This window comes from Pinus tabuliformis, chromosome 9, assembly GCF_031772625.1.
Source record: "Pinus tabuliformis cultivar Carrire ecotype Pingquan chromosome 9, CPIR1, whole genome shotgun sequence".
Lineage (NCBI taxonomy): Eukaryota > Viridiplantae > Streptophyta > Pinopsida > Pinales > Pinaceae > Pinus > Pinus tabuliformis.
The window spans coordinates 1376856800-1376876519 of record NC_142307.1 but is presented as its reverse complement, the minus strand read 5'-3'; the positions used below and the strand labels follow the sequence as shown (position 1 = coordinate 1376876519).

The 19720-nt window shown below is 30.3% G+C and overlaps 1 long non-coding RNA gene across 1 annotated transcript; it reads right to left on the bottom strand.

Moving 5' to 3' along the window:
- Positions 1-2010: 2010 nt before the first annotated feature.
- Positions 2011-2580, bottom strand: LOC149153611 (uncharacterized). The gene is made up of 3 exons (XR_016262438.1): positions 2466-2580; positions 2297-2365; positions 2011-2210 (listed from the first exon to the last, which is right to left on the bottom strand). It is a non-coding gene; the product is annotated as an uncharacterized LOC149153611 (long non-coding RNA).
- Between the last annotated feature and the right edge of the window lie 17140 nt (positions 2581-19720).

Sequence of the window (19720 nt, the reverse complement as noted above, 5' to 3'; positions counted from 1 at the left end):
GGCCGGAAGAGGCCACTTGGGAGGATGAGGAACTCCTTAGAGAAGCTTACCCGAATTTGTTTAAGGGAGACAGACATCGGGACGATGTCCAATCTCAGGAGGGGGAGATGTGATAACCCCAGTTTATGTAAATATGAAAATCTACTGTGGTAAAAGACAGTAAAACAGTTGTTGTTATGTGTTAAAAGAACAAAACTGGATAAACTATTTTATTAAAGTAATTTAAATATTTTCTTGAATTGCTGGCAGCCTCTAGGAGGTGAATTTTAAAGAAAGTGATCAGTTATAATAACTGAGGGGAACTACCTTCCCAGGAATCAGGAAAAGTCCTGGCTGGGGAAAAACTCTGTGCTGTGTGGACAGGCAGAGGAGACCTTTTCCAGGAGAAGGAAAAAGGAAAAAGACAAGAGAGAAAAAGACTGGTTAAGTCTGGTTAGGACCAGATAACCAAGCACAGAGAGTGCAAAAATCTTGCTGAGGGCTTGAGGTCTGCAAGATGGCTCGGGGGGAGACTTCCATTTGAGGAATGGGTCTCATGGCTGGGTGGACGAGCAGAATTAAGTTCAGGTGACTTGCTTTGTTTGAGAACCATTCCTAGCTCTGGCGAACCAGGTACGGATTCAAACTGTGAAGTCTCTGACTAGAAATAAATGCATAGTGAATTTACAGTAGATGAACAGGAAAAACATGTCTTGCATTCTCCTAGACACTGTTGTAATGTTAATATAAATGTACAGATGTAGTCCTGGAGTTAAGGGACAGACTGTCAATTAGCAGACAGGGTCTGAGCTAGCATTACCGTAAACAGAGCTACACCTAGATATTCAGCCAAGACTGAATATCGGTACAGGGAAAGGTTAATCGAAATCTGGTTATGGAATAACAGATTGACATACCTTTATTAGCAAAACCAGAACGTTGTTTAATAGCCGTAAGGTTAACAGTGATACAAAACAATATTGAGTATTTGAAAGAACATTTTTTTAATACTGTGATGTGTCGACGGAAATGAGGGTTAGGACCCCTGACTTCGAATAGAGGAGCACTGACCGTAGTCAGGTGCGACTATTGACAGGTAAATATTAAATCCTACTGCTATCTGGGTAATAGCTGAGGACAGAAACAGAATAGACAAATATTCTAAATAAACAGAGCTATCGATAAACTATGTGACAGAGAACGATAATCATCTTGTATCTCATAACCCACATTTTAAGTCACAAGTGGACATGATAGCAAAAACCCAGTTCTTCGATCGATAACAGGAAAAGTAATATACTTTTATATTAAACAAAACCTGTGGATGTAGCTTCAAATGAGAGTTACAGTTATTTTTATAAAGTTCTGTGCATGTAACATCGAATACGGGTTACAGATATATAAACACAAACTGATGCCTGTAACCTCAAATAAGGGTTATATTTATATATACCATTCTGTGCACACAACCTTGAACGAGACATGCATTCTTTAAAATATAGGAAATGTTGAGCATATAGCTGCAAGAGAAACCTCAGACAATGCGGTATTTCCGTAATAGAAGGAAAATATAACACAGGTTACAGCCATTCAAAGCATGTCGAGCAGACTAATAAAACGATGGACTCATAGTGAGAACAGAGTATAAGATTGAAGCAAATATCGTAACCTGGGTTTAGATATTCGAATGCAAACAGGTAAATAAGCAAAACAGTAATATTAAGATAAACCCCATGTTCTGCATCGGAATTAAAGTAAATGTGAGACAAAATTATATTAGATGCAAGCGTAAATCGCCCAGAGGCTTAGACAGTCTCACAGTACCATGAATATGTGTAAATCGATTGAGTCTTAAACAGTTCTGTGATGCCAAAAATCTAAATACATAGCATTGAACGGTAAAAACCTGAGAAGAAGATCAAATGTACATATGGGTTGAGGATAAACCTCGGAAGGTTTGCTGACAGATCTGAGCACTGAAGCCAGACCCACAACCATTAAATACAAACAGAGATAACCATCTAACTCGGGTATGCCGCTATGGTAGTTACAGTATAACAGCGGAAAAGAACTAACTATAAACATCTGAAAAGAACTCAGGTTCCGATGAACCATGACTTAAACAACGATTTACTGCTAAGACCAGACAGCAATAAGGATGCAACCGCGAAGATCCTCTACGGGAAATACCTCAGCGTTTGGGAAGAGGAAACCCGCGTTGGAGTGGCGGTCTGCATCCACCATAAACCATGACCATAGCTTAAGATCTGAACTTTGAAACTCTGTTATGCAGGCTAGTAGTAAAGTCATAACTCACCTGTGGTTGAGAAGGTTGAATCGCTGGGAGAAGCCACCCCTGTTCCATCCGAAGGGTTGCAGGGCGCGGCTGCAAACCATAGCAACAGAGAAATTAATCAGTGCGGAATTGTTACAAATAAACCAAACGATTAACCAACACTATGAAATTGGCAAACCAGAACCAGTACCTGAGATGACCGGATGACAAGCAGTTCTTAGCTTCTGATGCGTTTGCCGAGTGAAGGAATGCTGCGGGTGACATTAACCCTAAGGTGAAGCGCTGGACCGGAGCCGAGAGGATTAGCACGCAAATGAACCCCGAGACTGTAGGCGGGTGATTATATATCATCTCAAACCCTTGAAAGCATATTAACCCTCCGATCTCTGGATGAGATCCCGGCCGTTGAAGTAAGGCGGGAACCCAAAGCATCAGAACCGAGATTCCCGTTTCCAAAGTGTCACATGGCCATAAGAGCCAGATCATGCCACATGCCCCCGCAAGGACGAATGTCTTAAAGATATGGGTGAGTTGGCATCTGTATAAGCTGCGGCCGGACCATCAAAGGCCGCGCCAAGTTAATACACGTTACGGTTGTAGACTTATAGCTAGGTTTGTGTGATGTGAGAGTAGGGCTTACACACAACCCCGGTCGAAACACATAACAATGTTGTATGGTTCATGTAATTCCAAGGTTTCCGTTTAACAAACATATGATGTGATAATCGATTGTATAAAGTATGTGGTTGCTCGTTAAAAGCATGGGAATACATATAAACACATGGAAACCATAATGTATTGCTGGCTTATTATGTTAGGTGTACATTAATTTTTTTTTTTTTTGATTATGTATAAGTGAACAGAGGTGTGACAAATTCCGGATTAACTAAATGCTACGGTTGAAGAGATTGCATTGTGAAATTCGCTTTGAACAATGAGGAAACGGCTACCAGCTCTTAACTAAATATTACAACAACCCCAAAAAAGCAAAAGGAAAAAAAAGCAAAACGTTACCTAAATTTAGAAAGTGTAATATTAAATACGTTCTTGAAAATCCCAAAAACAAAACCAAAAAAGTTGGGAGGGTGGAATCCGCTTGCAAGAAACTGCTCAAATTCCTCATTCCTCCACTAGCTCTTAACTAAATGTTAGAGTTGAATTCAACAAATATTAATTACAACCTCCTAGAAAAGTAAAAAGCTATCTAAATTTAGAACACTTAATATTAATTACATTCTTGAAAGTTACACAAGCAAAAACAACAGGTAACTTTGAATTAAAAAAAACAAACAAACACAAATAATTCACTTTTAATTTTGAATTAAAAAAAACAAACAAACAAAAATAATTAACTTTTAAATTTTAAAAAATGTAAAGTAAAAAAATTAAAAGTTAGATTAAAAAAAACACTTAATTTCTTGTGAGGTAAAAGATCGGAAATTTCGAAGTTAGTAAGACCAAACTGTTGATGGAAAAATTAAAAGTTAAAATTTAAAATAACATTTATTTGCTTTTAAAGTAAAAAATTGGAATTCAAAGTAAAACATAAAATATAGAACCCATTTCTATCTAAATTGTAGTTTGAAATTGACATTTGTAACCTTGTTATAATAAATAATTTAGAACATACCTTGAATGTGGAAGAACAATAAATTCAATCAAATCTACTTGACATATAACCCTATAAGCTAGTTGGGAATACAACCCTTTCTTCTCAATAACATTATGAAGTTCTTGAATATGGATCGTAGACTTCAGTAAGAGTATTTAAATTTCTCTTTTTGACATCTTTATATTTTGGTGTCTTTTGTGAATGGAGATACTTTGTTCTCTATCTTTAAGTCGAATATGACAACCAAATTTATCAATTTAAAGGGTTTAGTTGATACCAATTAGTTAAACTTTGAATAGAATATGTAATGGAACAAAAATTTAGATGACTATTAGTATACTTTTGTGTGAGATTTTGAAGAATAAAACAAAGGTGACTACTCCAGTATAACTAAAATGGCATCAGAAGCTTACAAAATCCAAAAAAAATTGAAGAGAACATAAATTATTTTTCTACTTCAAATTATATTCTTGTTTAAAAAATTATAATGTTTAAGATGGACCAACTAATCTCCAAAATTGTTGTTCTCAAGCATTACTATGGAGGTGTAAATCACTTATTTTTCTGTATAAGATAAGAAATGATTACTTATCTTCAATTTATTCCTAGACATGTCCATATTGAAACAATCCTTCCAATTATCGTTATCTTGCATAACCAAATCCTAATTCAGATTATCACATAAAATCTATTATTACATGGTTTATTAACAAAATATAAAATGTTGTGCATAATACTTTTATGCATGATATTCTCTATACATATAGACTTAGATGTCTACAATAATACCATTAGTTTCTAAAACCTAGTCTCTTAGACCTAATCCTCTTACAACAACCCCACCAAATCAAATTAAACAAACTCTCCACATGATATCTAGGGTAAAACCCTAATCTATCCAGCCCTCTTGGCTGTGATCCTTTAGAGAGAGCCCTCTCCGGCTTGGTAGGGCTTACTACCAAGTCAAAAGATTGGTCTATGGTTACCTCAATTGGACTCTTCCTCAGCCTTAGAGATCGAGATGAGTGATAACAACCCCCCAAGGAACCTAGTAGAGACATTGGGCCTAGGTATGTTAAGAATATTTATTTATACATTTTTATTCCCAATCCTTGGTTTTTTGCATGTTCTTCTCTTGTAGAAGTTTTAGGCCTCAAGATGGCTCTTCCACAAGAAGATCTTGGTAAGGATAAGGGGTTGTGTTTGGGTTTCTCCACTCTTGGTGAACAATTTGAGCCTGACATAGGCCTCTCATTTTTTATTGTTGTTTTCCATGCCTAGAAAAAGTGTTGATGTCTAGCGAGGAGCATATTACTACAAGGGGATAGTTTATTCTGGAGCTCAAATTCGACTTGAGAGTGCAACCAATCATTAGAGGCCTCCTCCTGGTTGTGGCTGAACTCCTAGGAGTAAACATTCAATCCCAGTAAAGGTTATTGATCTCCAGAAATATGCATGCATGCCTATCTACCTATGTATCTTTAGTTTTCATTTACGTTTCCTTGTCTTGGTTCTGTTGTCTATGGACATATAGATAAATATCATGTATTGTATTTGAGAGCCATAAAATATATATTTTCTTTTCATATTTTGAAACATTTAAGGTTACTTGTTTGGTTAGGTTTCCAAACAAAAAATTTATTACATCTCCCAAAAATTAAGCAAAAGAAATCAGGAGGTAAAGGAGAGAATGCTCGAGGTATTGGAATGTAAAGAAAATACACAAGCCTCCTGTATTAGAGATGACAATCATTAATTGTGTGAAAGCTTAGAAAATGGAAAGAAGACTATTGAATACTTAAATGTGGGTTGTTCTCTTCAAATTAATCTCAATACCATGATATAAGGGCCAGTGAAATAAAGAGCTCATTTAAAATCAAATGAGAAGGGAGAAATGGGTACCATAAATCCCTGTCCTTGAAAATTGGGGTAAATGGAAATTAGTAGCTCCTCCATTGAAATAAGGCTATGCTAACCTCCATACTTATTTTCTTATAAAATAATCTTGGGGCTACTATTAATAATGCAATATGATACAAAACCGTTTTCCATTCAAAATTCGAATCCTTTAATTTAGACCAAGGGCTAAATTTCACCGGTAAATTTTTCTACTAAGATTATTTTTTGTTGAAATATGCATGAAAAAAATATTATTATAAATAATCACAATATAGCTTGTAATAAAGTTATAATTTTGTTAATTTTTTTTTTTAAATCTAGGAAATGTGATAGGTACTATGTGTTACAAGTTTTGATGATTATCATAGATTGAATTTTATCTGCATTTAGATCCATTTAATTTATATGGCTTCCCTAGTTTGTTAATCTAATGTTAATATTTTCATTTAACTTAAATTGAAAATAAATTCCAAATTAGATATGCCTATAATTGTGCTAATCGGAAGAATATATCTTTCATAGTTATAATTTATTTAATTTCTATGTTTTTTTTAATCTATGAAACGTGATAGGAATATTGGGGTAGCCATTTTGATCGTTACCATGGATTGAATTTTATTTGCAGTTCAATCCATTTAATTTATATGCCTTCCCTCGTATGTCTTAATTTAATGTTAATATTTTCTTTTAACTTAAATTGAAAATAAATTCCAAAATATATATGCCTATAATTATGCTAATCGTAAGAATAGATCTTCCATAATTATAATTTAATTATTAGGTTCATCATAGATATTTAAACCCCATGGAATATGTTGGAATATTCATGGTAATATTGACATATCAATCATAAGATTTTTGAACCCATGGAATATGTTCGAATATTCATGGTAATATTGACATGTCAATGATAAGATTTCTGAACCCACGGAATATGTTGGAATATTCATGGTAATATTGACATATCAATGATAAGATTTATTTTCAAGTTAAATATACTCTATTAATTAAATTATATCACATTAATTAATTTAAGAAGATGGCATATCAACACATCATATTGGGCATGTGGTGCTTCTAATCCATGGTAATGTAAGAGGAACTATTTCCAATTAAAGGATTCCCATAATAATAGTGGGGGTGAATCTACATCGATAAACATATTTTTATATATTATATAACTCCAATAATAATAATAATAATAATAATAATAAATTTTAGTTAATTTTTATGAATTTTTTAATGCAATATGTATAATGGGGTTAGTGTTTTGATTCTTATCATAGAGTGATGGTTATAGCAGTTTTCAATCCATTTAATTATATGGTCACAATAGTTATAATAAAACAAATAAATCACTCTTTAGTCAAAATATTTTATATACATTATATTCTAAGTCTAGTGTTTAGGGTTTAGGAATTATAACACTTTAGTAAATGCTTTTAATAAACATTTAAATAAAATTTACAAAACACTTTTTAAAATGTTATAAAATACTTAGGGTTTAGGGTTAGGGGTTTATGCTTTAAAGTTTAGAGTTTAGGGTTTAGGGTTTAGAATTTAGGGTTTAGGATTTAGGGTTTGGGGTTTAGGGTTCATGGTTTCACATTTATAACACCTTAGTAATTGTTTTAATAAACACCTAAATAAAAGTTACAAAACACTTTTTAAAATGTTATAAAATGGTTAGGGTTTAGTGTTTATGATTTTGGGTTTAGGGTTATAGTTTAGGGTTTGTTGTTTATGGTTAATGGTTTAGTATTTAGGGTTTAGGGTGTAGGGATGAACCACCCCACCTTAAACAGGTATCCGCTACTACATAGTACACATAATGCATTCATCCCATGGAGCCTCGAGGAGTTATGAAGAAAAATAAATAAAAGTCAAAAGGTTTATGAAGAAGGGTGGAAAAATGAAGGTCGGGGTATCTCATGTACCACGATTTTCTCCCACCTACACTCACATAAAATTCTCCCATAAAATTCTTAGGTTTTATGGTTTAGGGATTAGGATTTGGGGTTTAGGGTTTAGGATTTAGGGTTTATAACATTTTAGTAAATTCTTTTAATAAGCACTTAAATAAAAGTTACAAATAGTTTTTAAAATGTTATAAAATTCTTAGGCTTTAGCATTTAGGTTTTAGGGTTTAGGTTTTAGGGATTAGGGTTTAAAATTTATAACACTTTAGTAAAATCTTTTAATAAACACATAAAAAAAGTTAGAAAACACTTTTTAAAATGTTATGAAATGCTTAGGGTTTAGGTTTTAGGGTATAAGGTATAGGGTTTAGGGTTTGCAGTTTGGGGTTTAGGGTTTAGGGTTTAGGGTTTATTACACTTTAGTAAATTGTTTTAATAAACACTTAAATGAAAGTTACAAAACGTGTTTTGAAATTTTATAAAAGGCTTAGGGTTTAGCATTTCGGGTTTAGGTTTTGTGGTTTAGGGTTTATAGTTTAAGGTTTAGTTTTTTGGTTTAGGGTTTATAACACCCTAGTAAATTAATTTGATAAAAACTTAAGTAAAAGTTACAAAACTCTTTTTAGAATGCTATAAAATGCTTAGGGTTTAGGGTTTATAAGGCTTTAGTAAATTCTTATAATAAACACTTAAATAAAAGTTAAAAAAACACTTTTTAAAATGTTATCAATTGCTTAGGGTTTAGGGTTAAGAGTCTAGGGATCATAAGGCTTTAGTAAATCCTATTAATAAACACCTAAATAAAAGTTAGAAATTTTTTGAAGATGTTATAAAATGCTTACAATTTAGAGTTTAGGGTTTATGGTTTGGGGTTTGGTGTTTAGAGTTTAGGGTTTAAGGTTTATAACACTTTAGTAAATGATTTTAATAAACACTTAAATAGAAATTTCAATATGTTTTTTAAAATGTTATGAAATTATTAGGGTTTAGCGTTTAGCATTTAGGGTTTACGGTTTAGGGTTTAGGGTCTATGGTTTACAATTTAGGGTTGAGGGTTTATAACACTTTAGTAAATTATTTTAATAAACACTTAAATAAAAATCACAAAACTCTTTTTAAAATGCTATAAAATGCTTAGGGTTTAGGGTTTAATTTTCATAGTTTGGGGTTTAGGGTTTAGGGTTTAATTTTCATAGTTTGGGGTTTAGGGTTTAAGGTTTAGGGTTTAGGGTTTATGATTTAGGGTTTATGGTTTAGGGATTATAGGTTAGCGTTTAGGGTTTATAAGACTTTAGTAAATGATTTTAATAATCACTTAAATAAAAGTTTCAAAATACTTTTCAAAATTTTATAAAATGATTACGGTTTAGGGTTTGGGATTTAAGGTTTAGAGTTTAGGGTTTAGGGTGTAAGGTTTGGGGTTTGGGTTTAGGTTTAGTGTTTACTGTTTCGGGTCTACAACAGTTTACTGAATGCTTTTGATAAACACTTAAACAAAAGTTGCAAAACAATTTTTTAAATGTTATAAAATGGTTAGGGTCTAGGGTTTACGGCTTAGGGTTTGGGGTTTGGGGTTTGGGGTTTAGGGTTTATGTTTTTGTGTTTAGGGTTTAGGGTCTATAAAAATTTAGTAAATTATTTTAATAAATGCTTAAATAAAAGTAACAAAATTCTTCTTAAACTATTTGATTATTCTCAAATACCAAATTTGGACCACCATCTGTACCTTGTGTCTTGTGGTGTCTTGTCTATTATTTTTCTTCCATTTGTAGGTTATTCTCCTACATTTCATGCTAGTCACACCAATGTAAGGTCCCTATTGTCACCTTTCATTAGTTCTTTCAAGTCTCTTATCATTCTATCGCTTACATATGCTATATAATATCTACACACTTGTACATTACACAATCTTGGTTTCCACATCTATCCATGGAAATATCTTGATGCAATTTCACTTTCGCATTTGATCATATTCAAATTGCTCTTTGATGTCTAGGTTCATTCAAAATTGAACCAATGTGAAGGTATACAAACTTGAAAGAGAAAGGAAAGGGACAACAAAGGAAAAAAAATCTCTCACTAAATCTAGATTCCTTATATCCAATACCTAAATAACTCCTCCATCATGATCTTGGTGTATGAAAATTAGAATGAATATTGCAAAAATTTAAGGGTGTACTCTAATAGATGTTTTGGCCCCTTTCTAGGAATGTTTCATTGTAACTTTTTCCCTAAATGGAGTAGGTGTTAAATCTATTTATGCATTCAAAAATGCATTTTAAACAAGAGGAAATCATAATCTCACCCAAAAGTTCATTATTGAATTTTAGTAAAATAGGCCAAAGTTCTTTTGCTTTGGTAGATTTAAGTACCTATCTTTCATGGGATGGGCATAAATCCACTTGTCAATTATTATATGGCACACTAATTACTCATTATTTGAAGGGAGTGACATCATGATAGGCGCCTCCACCATTTTTTATTTATTGAATTTTCCTTCATGTGTTATCTTAGGTTGTGCAAACAATCTACCAACACCTTATGTGTACCTAAGACATTAAAAAAGGGAGGTGAATTGAAATTGTGCTATCAAATCCATGAATATTTGAATTTTTATTTTTGAATTCCAATTTGGGTGTAGAGTGTAAGAAGATATATCAAATAATCACGAACACTCTCCAATAACTAGTATACGATGCAATATTTTAATAGTTATACAAATATGACTCGTTTTGGGTATCCAAAGGAAGTTAAAGGGAAACAATTCTTTTTCCTGAAATTTAGGAAGAATGATTTGTCATTCATGGAATTTGATACGTCAAATGTTGCAATCGTACAATTTGTTTGTAATAGTGGTATTTTTGGAAGCTATATTTACTTTTACAATAAAAACAATACCTTCACCATGTCATATTTACATTCTTTCTGGAAATATTTACATTCTTTCTGGAAATTATTTGACCAATAGGAAACTAAAGATCTTCAATTCCATAGATGATCAGCTAATCACAAGTTTTCTAAAAAATGAAAGTGTCCAGAAATTCCTAAATGTGCTCATTGTTTGGCCCAAGAATTAAAAATTCTAGTAGGTCCTTTGACTAGTCAGTTGACTAGGTTGATCATATAGTGAGTCAATAGAGCTTGCTAAGTGTCATCCTCTACTTCATTTATTTTTGGCACATTTGATTGGTTCGTGCTAGTTTTATGTGTACCAATAATTGGGTGTCGTGTGGCCCAGTCATGGGCTGCCACATGGCACCCTAGGGTCAGTTAAAATTTTGGTATGGGTTTGAGTGAGGTCCGAGGGATTTGAACCCCCAACCTCCCACTCCATAATGGAGCACTTCATCAACATGCCACATGGTAGTTCTTAACATAGCATAGACCGAAATATTATATAATGTTTAAGTTTAGAGCTTTAGGAGGGAGGGTTTAGGTTACCAACCCCAACCCCTGGTCATATTCAGTGCCATATTCCTATGACACAATGGTGGGGAGGGGTGCAGGACGTTTAGACCAACCCCGGTCACGACACTAATCACATGACCTCGACATTCAATAGAAGGTGCGAAGCTGGAGGAACGCTCGGTAATAGCCCAAGGTCTTGGGTATATGCTCCACCAAGAGACCATTTTGAATGCATTTGTAGAGGTGATAAGGCAAAGGGGCTAGACCCATGTCCTATGGATCATGCACGTGATCTTGGCATCAACATTTAACTGCCTAGTGGGAAGGGCAGGTGGTTAACCTCACCTTGAGACTCGTGGCACCCACATGAGCACGTGCCCATGTTTTAAGTGCTAGTCTGATGGGGGCAGGCATTAAGACTCAGCCCACGACCCTATGAGGGCTATGTGACCACATTTTTCAAACTTAAGGGTTATTTATTTTTTCATTTATTTTTTAATTTGAAATAATTTCTTTTAATTTTCATTAGAAAATATCTCCTTTTTTTTAAGTTATATTTATATTTATATTTTAATTAACTCCTAATAATTTTTATATTCTTTAATAATAATTCATTTTTTTGGTTTTTTCATTGTTATTTTCTTTTTTAAAATTAACTTTGTTTCTTCTCTCTAACATTCATTTTAAATATAATAATATTTATTTTACTTACTATTGTGATTTGGTGGTTGCAATTCTACTATATTTACTAGCTTTGTTCAAGCTCTCTAACATTCATTTTAAATATAATAATATTTATTTTATTGACTATTGTCATTTAGTCATTGCATATCTACTATATTTATTAGCTTTCTTCAACATATCCATTTATGCCCTCATGTTCAAAACACATACATACAATTTGATATGTGATTTTATTCCGAAAATATTTGTATAAATCATGAGTCACAAAAGCCTACATTCCGAGTATTTAATATGTTTTCATATTTCATTCATAAAATTTATTAATTCCCAATCTAATAAATATATTTAAATGTTTGGACAATAAGTATTGGTTATAAAAATATTATTTGCAGTAGGAATGTTAAATTCTAATTAAAAAAAACAAAAGCACAAGGAAACATCTTTTACTTGTTTGTTAAGTAAATTTTTTATACTTTATATTTATCTTTTAACATTAAATATAATTGTATTTTATATAATAATTTAGGAAATAGAAATATAATACATGAATGTGTTTGAAATGAATAATTTATTCACATTTATAAAATTATTTTAAAAAATAAATATTAGATGTTAAGAAAAACAACTTATTTTATATTTTTTTATAATTATAAATATTTTGTAATAACTAAATTAAAATCTTTTTGGGGTTTAGTGTTTAGGGTTTTTTTTATGGTTTAGGTTTTATAACACTTTAGTAAATTCTTTTAATAAACACTTAAGTAAAAGTTACAAAATTCTTCTTAAACTATTATAAAATTCTTAGGCTTTAGGGTTTAGGGTTTTGGGCTTGGGGTTTAGGGTTTAGGTTTTGGGGTTCAGATTTTAGGGTGTTTGGTTTAAGGTTTATAACAATTTAGTAAACTCTTGTAATAAACACTTAAATAAAAGTTACAAAATGCTTTTAAAAATGTTATAAAATGCTAAGGGTTTAGGGTTTAGTTTATAGGATTTAGGGTTTATTGTTTAGGGTTTAGAAGAGAACAACAAGAAGATACATATCATAAACTAAAACCACATACATTAAAAATTCTATGATAATAAAATATCAATTTGTAAATTAATTTTTAAATTCTATGTTTATTTTGTTTGTGTTTTATCATCATCAAGAGGGACTTTTGATATATTTTTAAATATATATTGAATGATTGTGGTTAAAAGAAAAATCGTTGTCATAGTCACTTTTGATGTTGTGATTATTTCTATTCTTGAAAAGTATATATTGATTAAAAGAAATTATGAAAACAAGTGATTTTCAAACATAAAAAATGGTGCTAATTCTTACAAAGAAAATCCATAACCATAGATTTTTGTGATATTATAACAAGTTATAAACTCCACCCATTCTGTACCATAACAAATTATTTAACTAATAAATTAGTTATTGATTTTGTTTAAAGTGGTGTTGTTCATTCATGATTAATATCGTTTTATTTAAACAAATTATTAATTTTATAAATTTCTTTGAAGCAGAGAAAAATAAAAAGACGTAATAAAAAAGAAATATCCACAATAATCATAATCACTACAAAGATTCCTCACAGATAGTCATGACCATAGTTAACTTGAGGACTTAGATAGAGAGAGAAAGCCCCTCCCTCAAAATAAATACAAATTTTATTAATATGGGGTTTCAGCTTTTACAAATAATATTATAATTTACAAATAAATAATTAATTTGCAATCTGAATCAACTTCATTCTCCATTCTCCATTTCCTCCCAATAACATTATAAAATATATATTAATAATAATATATGGAGGAACATAATTATATTGATAAAATTTTGAAAAAAGATTTACAGTAAAATGAGGAAAAAAATAAAATAAAATCTATCACTTTATTACATGCAGTGATAAGGACTAAATTGGGTTTTACCTAATATTTATGGAGACCTTAAATTGAAAATCTAAATATAAGAGATTCCAAAAATTAAAAAGAAACCTAAATAAAATTTAACGAGACTATTAAACTTTCTTAAACCATTTCATTAAAATTAAAACTAAAGTATAAATCTAAAATTAAAGAAATAACACACATCTATCAACCTAATATCATTCAATATACCCACGAAGATGTTATTCTCTTCCGTAAATGTGATTTATTAATAAGGAATTTAATAAAACAAAAAAATAAAATAATAAAGATTAATTGTTTATTAAAATCATTAAAAAATAAAATAATAAATATTAGTTGTTTATTAAAATCATTAAAAAATAAAATAATAAAGATTAATTATTTATTAAAATCATTAAAAAAATAAAATAATAAAGAATCATTGTTTATTAAAAAAATAAAATAATAAAGATTAATTGTTTATTAAAATCATTTACTAAAGTGTTATAAACCTTAAAACCTAAAAACTAAGCCCTAAACCCCAAACCCTATGCATTTTGTAAACCTTAAACACTCTACCCTAAACCCTAGACCATAAATCCCAAAGTGTTATAAATCCTAAATTCAAAACCCCCTAAACCCCAAATAATAAACCTCAAACCCTTAACTCTAAACCATAACACTAAGCATATTATAACATTTTAAAAAGGAGTCTGTAACTTCTATTTAAGTGTTTATTAAAAGCATTTACTCAATTGCTATAAACCCTAGACCCTAAACTCTAAACTTGAAACCACAAACCCTAAAGCGTAAAGCGTAAAGCCTAAATCCTAAGAATTTTATAACATTTTAAAAATTGTTTTGTAACATTTATTTAAGTGTTTATTGAAAGCATCTACTAAAGTGTTATAAACCCTAAACCCTAAACCCTATAAAGCATTTACTAAGGTCTTATAAACCCTAAACCCTAAATCCCAAAGGCAAAATCGTAAACATTAAACCCTAAGCATGTTATATCATTTTTAAAAGAATTTTGTAACTTTTATTTAAGCCTTGACTAAAACCATTTACTAAATTCTTATAAACCATAAACCCTATGCTAAACCACCCTAAACGCTAAACCATAAACACTAATCATTTTATAACATTTTAAAAATCATTTTGTAACTTTTATTACAGTGTTTATTAAAATTAATTTACTAAAGAATTATAAACCCTAAACGCTAAACCCCAATCATCAAGCCCTAGACCCTAAACCTTAAATCCTAAACTCTAAGCATTTTATAACATTTTAAAAATTGTTTTGTAACTTTTATTTAAGTGTTTATTAAAATCATTTATTGAACCTTGATAAACCCTAAACCTTAAACCCTAAACCCCAAACCCTGAGCATTTTATAACATTTTAAAAATCATTTTGTAACTTTTATTACAGTGTTTATTAAAATTAATTTACTAAAGAATTATAAACCCTAAACGCTAAACCCCAATCATCAAGCCCTAGACCCTAAACCTTAAATCCTAAACTCTAAGCATTTTATAACATTTTAAAAATTGTTTTGTAACTTTTATTTAAGTGTTTATTAAAATCATTTATTGAACCTTGATAAACCCTAAACCTTAAACCCTAAACCCCAAACCCTGAGCATTTTATAACATTTTGAGTGTTTATTAAAGGAATTTACTAAATACATATAAATCCTAAATCCTAAAACATGAACCCTAAACCCTAAACCCCAAACCCCAAACCCTAAATACTAATAATTTTTATAACATTTTAAAAAGCATTTTGTAACTTTCATTTAAGTTTTTATTAAAAGCATTTTATAAAGTGTTATAAACCCTAAAACCTAAACCCAAAGCCCTAAGTATTTTATAACATTTTGAAAAGTGTTTTGTAACTTTTTTTTAACCTTTTATTAAATTAATATACTAAAATGTTATAAACCCTAAACCTTAATCATTTTATAACATTTTAATAATCGTTTTGTAGCTTTTATTTAAGTGTTTATTAAAATAATTTACTAAAGTGTTATAAAACCTAAACCCTAAGCCCCAAACACTACACTTGAACCCCTAAAACCTAAACCATACGTATTTTATAACATTTTAAAAAGTGTTTTCTAATTTTTATTAGTGTTTATTAAACGAATTTACTAAATAGTTATAAACCATAAAAACTAAACCGTAAGCATTTTACAACATTTTAATAGTGTTTTGTAACTTTTATTTAAGTGTTTGTTAAAAGCATTTACTAAAGTGTTATAAACCTTAAACCATAAACCCGAAACCCTAAACCCTAAACCACTAAACCCTAAAACCTAAACCCTAATCATTTTATAACATTTTAAAAAACATTTTAAACTTTTATTTAAGTGTTTCTTAAAAGAATTTACTGAAGTTTTATAAATCCTAAACCCTAAACCCTAAACACTATTTTTTATAAATATTTTAAAAAGTGTTTTGTAACTTTAGTGTTATAAATCCTAAACCATAAACCCTAAAACCTAAACGCTAAACCTGAAACCCTAAATCCCAAACTATAAACCCCTAATGGTAAACCCCAAACACTAAGAATTTTATAAAATTTTAGAAAATGTTATGTAAATTTTACTTAAGTGTTTATTAAAATAATTTACTAAAGTTTTATAAAACCTAAACCCTAAACCCAAAACCCCAAACCCTATATCCTAATGCTTAATGCCTAAAGGATAAACCCTAAAATCATTCAATAAGGTCTTATAAACCCTAAACCCTAAAGCCTAAAGCTTGAAAGAATTTACTAAGATCTTATAAAATCTAAACCATAAACTCCAAAACCTAAACCCTAAACCCTAAGCCCTAAACCCCAAACCCTAAAACCTAAGGATTTTATATCATTTTAAAGAGTGTTTTGTAACTTTTATCTAAGTGTTTACTAAAACTATTTACTAAAGTGCTATAAAGCCTAAACCCTAATCAGTAAACCTTTAACCTTAAACCCCAAACCCTAAACCCTAAAACCCTAAAAAACCCTAAACGCTAAAAACCCCAAAAAAACCTAAACCCTAAAAACTGTTTTTTAACTTTTTTATAAGTGTTGATTAAAAGAATTTAGTAAAGCATTATAAACCATAAACCCTAAACCCTAATACCCACACCCCCAACCTAAACCCTGAACCATAAACCGTAAGCACTTTATAACATTTTAAATACCAAACCCTAAACCCTAAGTATTTTATAACATTTTAAAAAGCGTTTGTAACTTTTTTTTAAGTGTTTATTTGTACTAAATTGTTATAAACCCTAAAACCTAAGAATTTTATTATAATTTAGCAAGTGCTTTATAACTTTTTAAAACCCTAAACCCTAAATATTTTCTAACATTTTAATAAGTGTTTTGTAACTTTTTTTAAGTGTTTATTAAAAGAATTTACTAAAGTGTTATAAACTCTAAACCCTAAAACCTACACCCTAAGGATTTTCCAAAAGTTTAACAAGAGTTTTATAACTTTTTTTAAAGTGTTTATTAAAAGAATTTACTAAAGTGTCCCTCAAACCTAAACCCTAAGCATTTTATAAAATTTTAAACCCTAAACCCTCAGCATTTTATAACATTTTAAAATGTATTTTGTAACCTTTTATTAAGTGTTTATTAAAAGAATCTATTGAAGTGTTATAAGACCTGAACCCTAAACCCTAAACCCTAAACACTAAGCATTTTATAACATTTTAAAAAGTGTTTTGTAACTTATTTTAAGTGTTTATAAAAAGAATTTACTGAAGTCTTGTGAAAACTAAACCCTAAACCTTAAGCATTTTATAACATTTTAAACCCTAAACCTAAACCCTAAGCCTTCAATGGAATTTTAACAAGCTTTTTGTAACTTTTTTTAAATCCAAAAACCCTAAAACCTAAAGCCTAAACTCTAAACCCTAATCATTTTATAACATTTTAACAAGTGTTTTCTTACTTTTTTTTTAGTGTTTATTAAAAGAATTTACTAAAGTATAATAAACCTAAAACCCTAAACCATAAGCATTTTATAGAATTTTAAATCCTAAACCCTAATGCCTAAGCATTTTATAACATTTTAACAAGTGTTTTGTAACTTTTTTTTTTATGTTCTTATTAAAAGAATTTATCGAAGTGTTATAAATCCCAAAACCTAAACCATAAACACTAAGAACTTATAACATTTTAAAATACATTTTTGTAACTTTTTAAAGTGTTTATTAAAAGAATTTAATAAATTGTTATAACCCTAAACCCTAAATCCTAAGAATTTTATAACATTTTAACAAGAGTTTTGTAACTTTTATTTAAGTGTTTATTAAAATAATTTGCTAAAGTGTTATAAGCACTAAACCCTAAACCCTAAACACTAAGCCCTAAACCCTAAACCCCAAACCCTAAACCCTAAAACCTAAGCATTTTATGTTCTATTAAAAATAATTTTGTAACTTTTATTTAAGTGTTTATTAAAAGAATTCACTAAGATGTTATAAAACCTAAACCGTAAAACCTAAACCCTAATCATTTAATAACATTTTAAAAAGTGTTTTGTAATGTTTTTTAAGTGTTTATTAAAAGAAATTAATAAGGTTTTACAAACCCTAAACCCTAAACCCTATAAACTAAACCCTAAACCCTAAGCATTTTATAACATTTTTAAAAAGGTTTTGTAACTTTTATTTAAGTGTTTATTAAAAGAATTTACTAAATTATTATAAACCTTAAACCATACACGCTAAAACCTAAACCCAAAAACCTAAACCCTAAACCCTCAACCCCAAGCGCTAAACCCTAAACCATAAACCCTATGAATTTTATAACAGTTTAAGAAGAATTTTGTAACTTTTATTTAATTGTTTATTAAAATAATTTTGTTTTCTAAAATTCAATTCATTGCTGCACTTTCATCGATGGAAGTGGAGTATGTTGTTGCTATAGTTTTGAGTAAAGAAATGATTTGGTTACAAATGTTTATGTACTAATTGGGAAAGAAGCGAGAGATTGATAAGTTATACAGTGATAATGAGAGTGTCATTCATGTTTCAAAGAACCCAACATTTCATTCTAAGAGGAAAAATAGATAGCTCAATTACCATTTCATACAGTTAGTTTTGTAAGATGGAAAATTGACACTGAAAAAGATACACACTAGCCAGAGTATTACATACATGTTAACAAAGGTGGTAACTAAGGAGAAATTGATATTCTAATAAATTACAATTGAACTTCAATTATGATGCTAAAGATGAGAAACAACCAGGCTAGGTGGAAGCATTGTCTAATAAGTGAAGCAGTGGTGGAGTGTTAAAAATTAGTCTCTCATTGGGTGATTGTTGGGTGTGGAGCCTAATTATATTCTTCATTTAGAGGTCACTTTTTCGCCACGTTTGGATGCTAGTCCCCTACAAGGGGGTGTGTGGGGGCTTGGCCCCACACTATCGTTGTGAGGGGGTTTTAGCATGATTTTAGCCCCCCTCTCGCAAGGGTTTGGGGAAGTAACCTCGTGGATAAATTTAGATACAATTTTCCTTGTAAAAAAATGTAATTTTTTAGTCAATTTAGGTTATCCATTAGGTGGAATATTTGACGATACAATTTATGTTAATTCAAGTTTTTCTTCCTTAGATGGAAACCCTTAGTTTTTATGAGGGAATTGTATTTCGACTATGTATTGCAAAAGGAAACATCACATATACACAAAGATTTATATAGGGGAAAGCAACTGCCTAAAACCCCTTACTATCTGTATTGCATTAATCAGAGAATATAGAAGAAATACAATGTTTTCTCAAGTCGAACGACACCTTGCACTAGTATAGTCCATCCCCCTTCCTGACTAACAAAATTTGGCCAATACTTATCTAATTTCAAGCCTTCCCAAGCTCCTATTTCCTTGCATTGTTCCCTTGGGAAATTTACCCTATTATTTAGCAATTTCACACCAAGGAATTGCGCAATTACCATAGGCTAATCCTATGACTGCATGCACCACCTCTATAACTTGGATTAGTTTACAACTGATAGTACACTACCCTTGAACTCCAATATCAACTA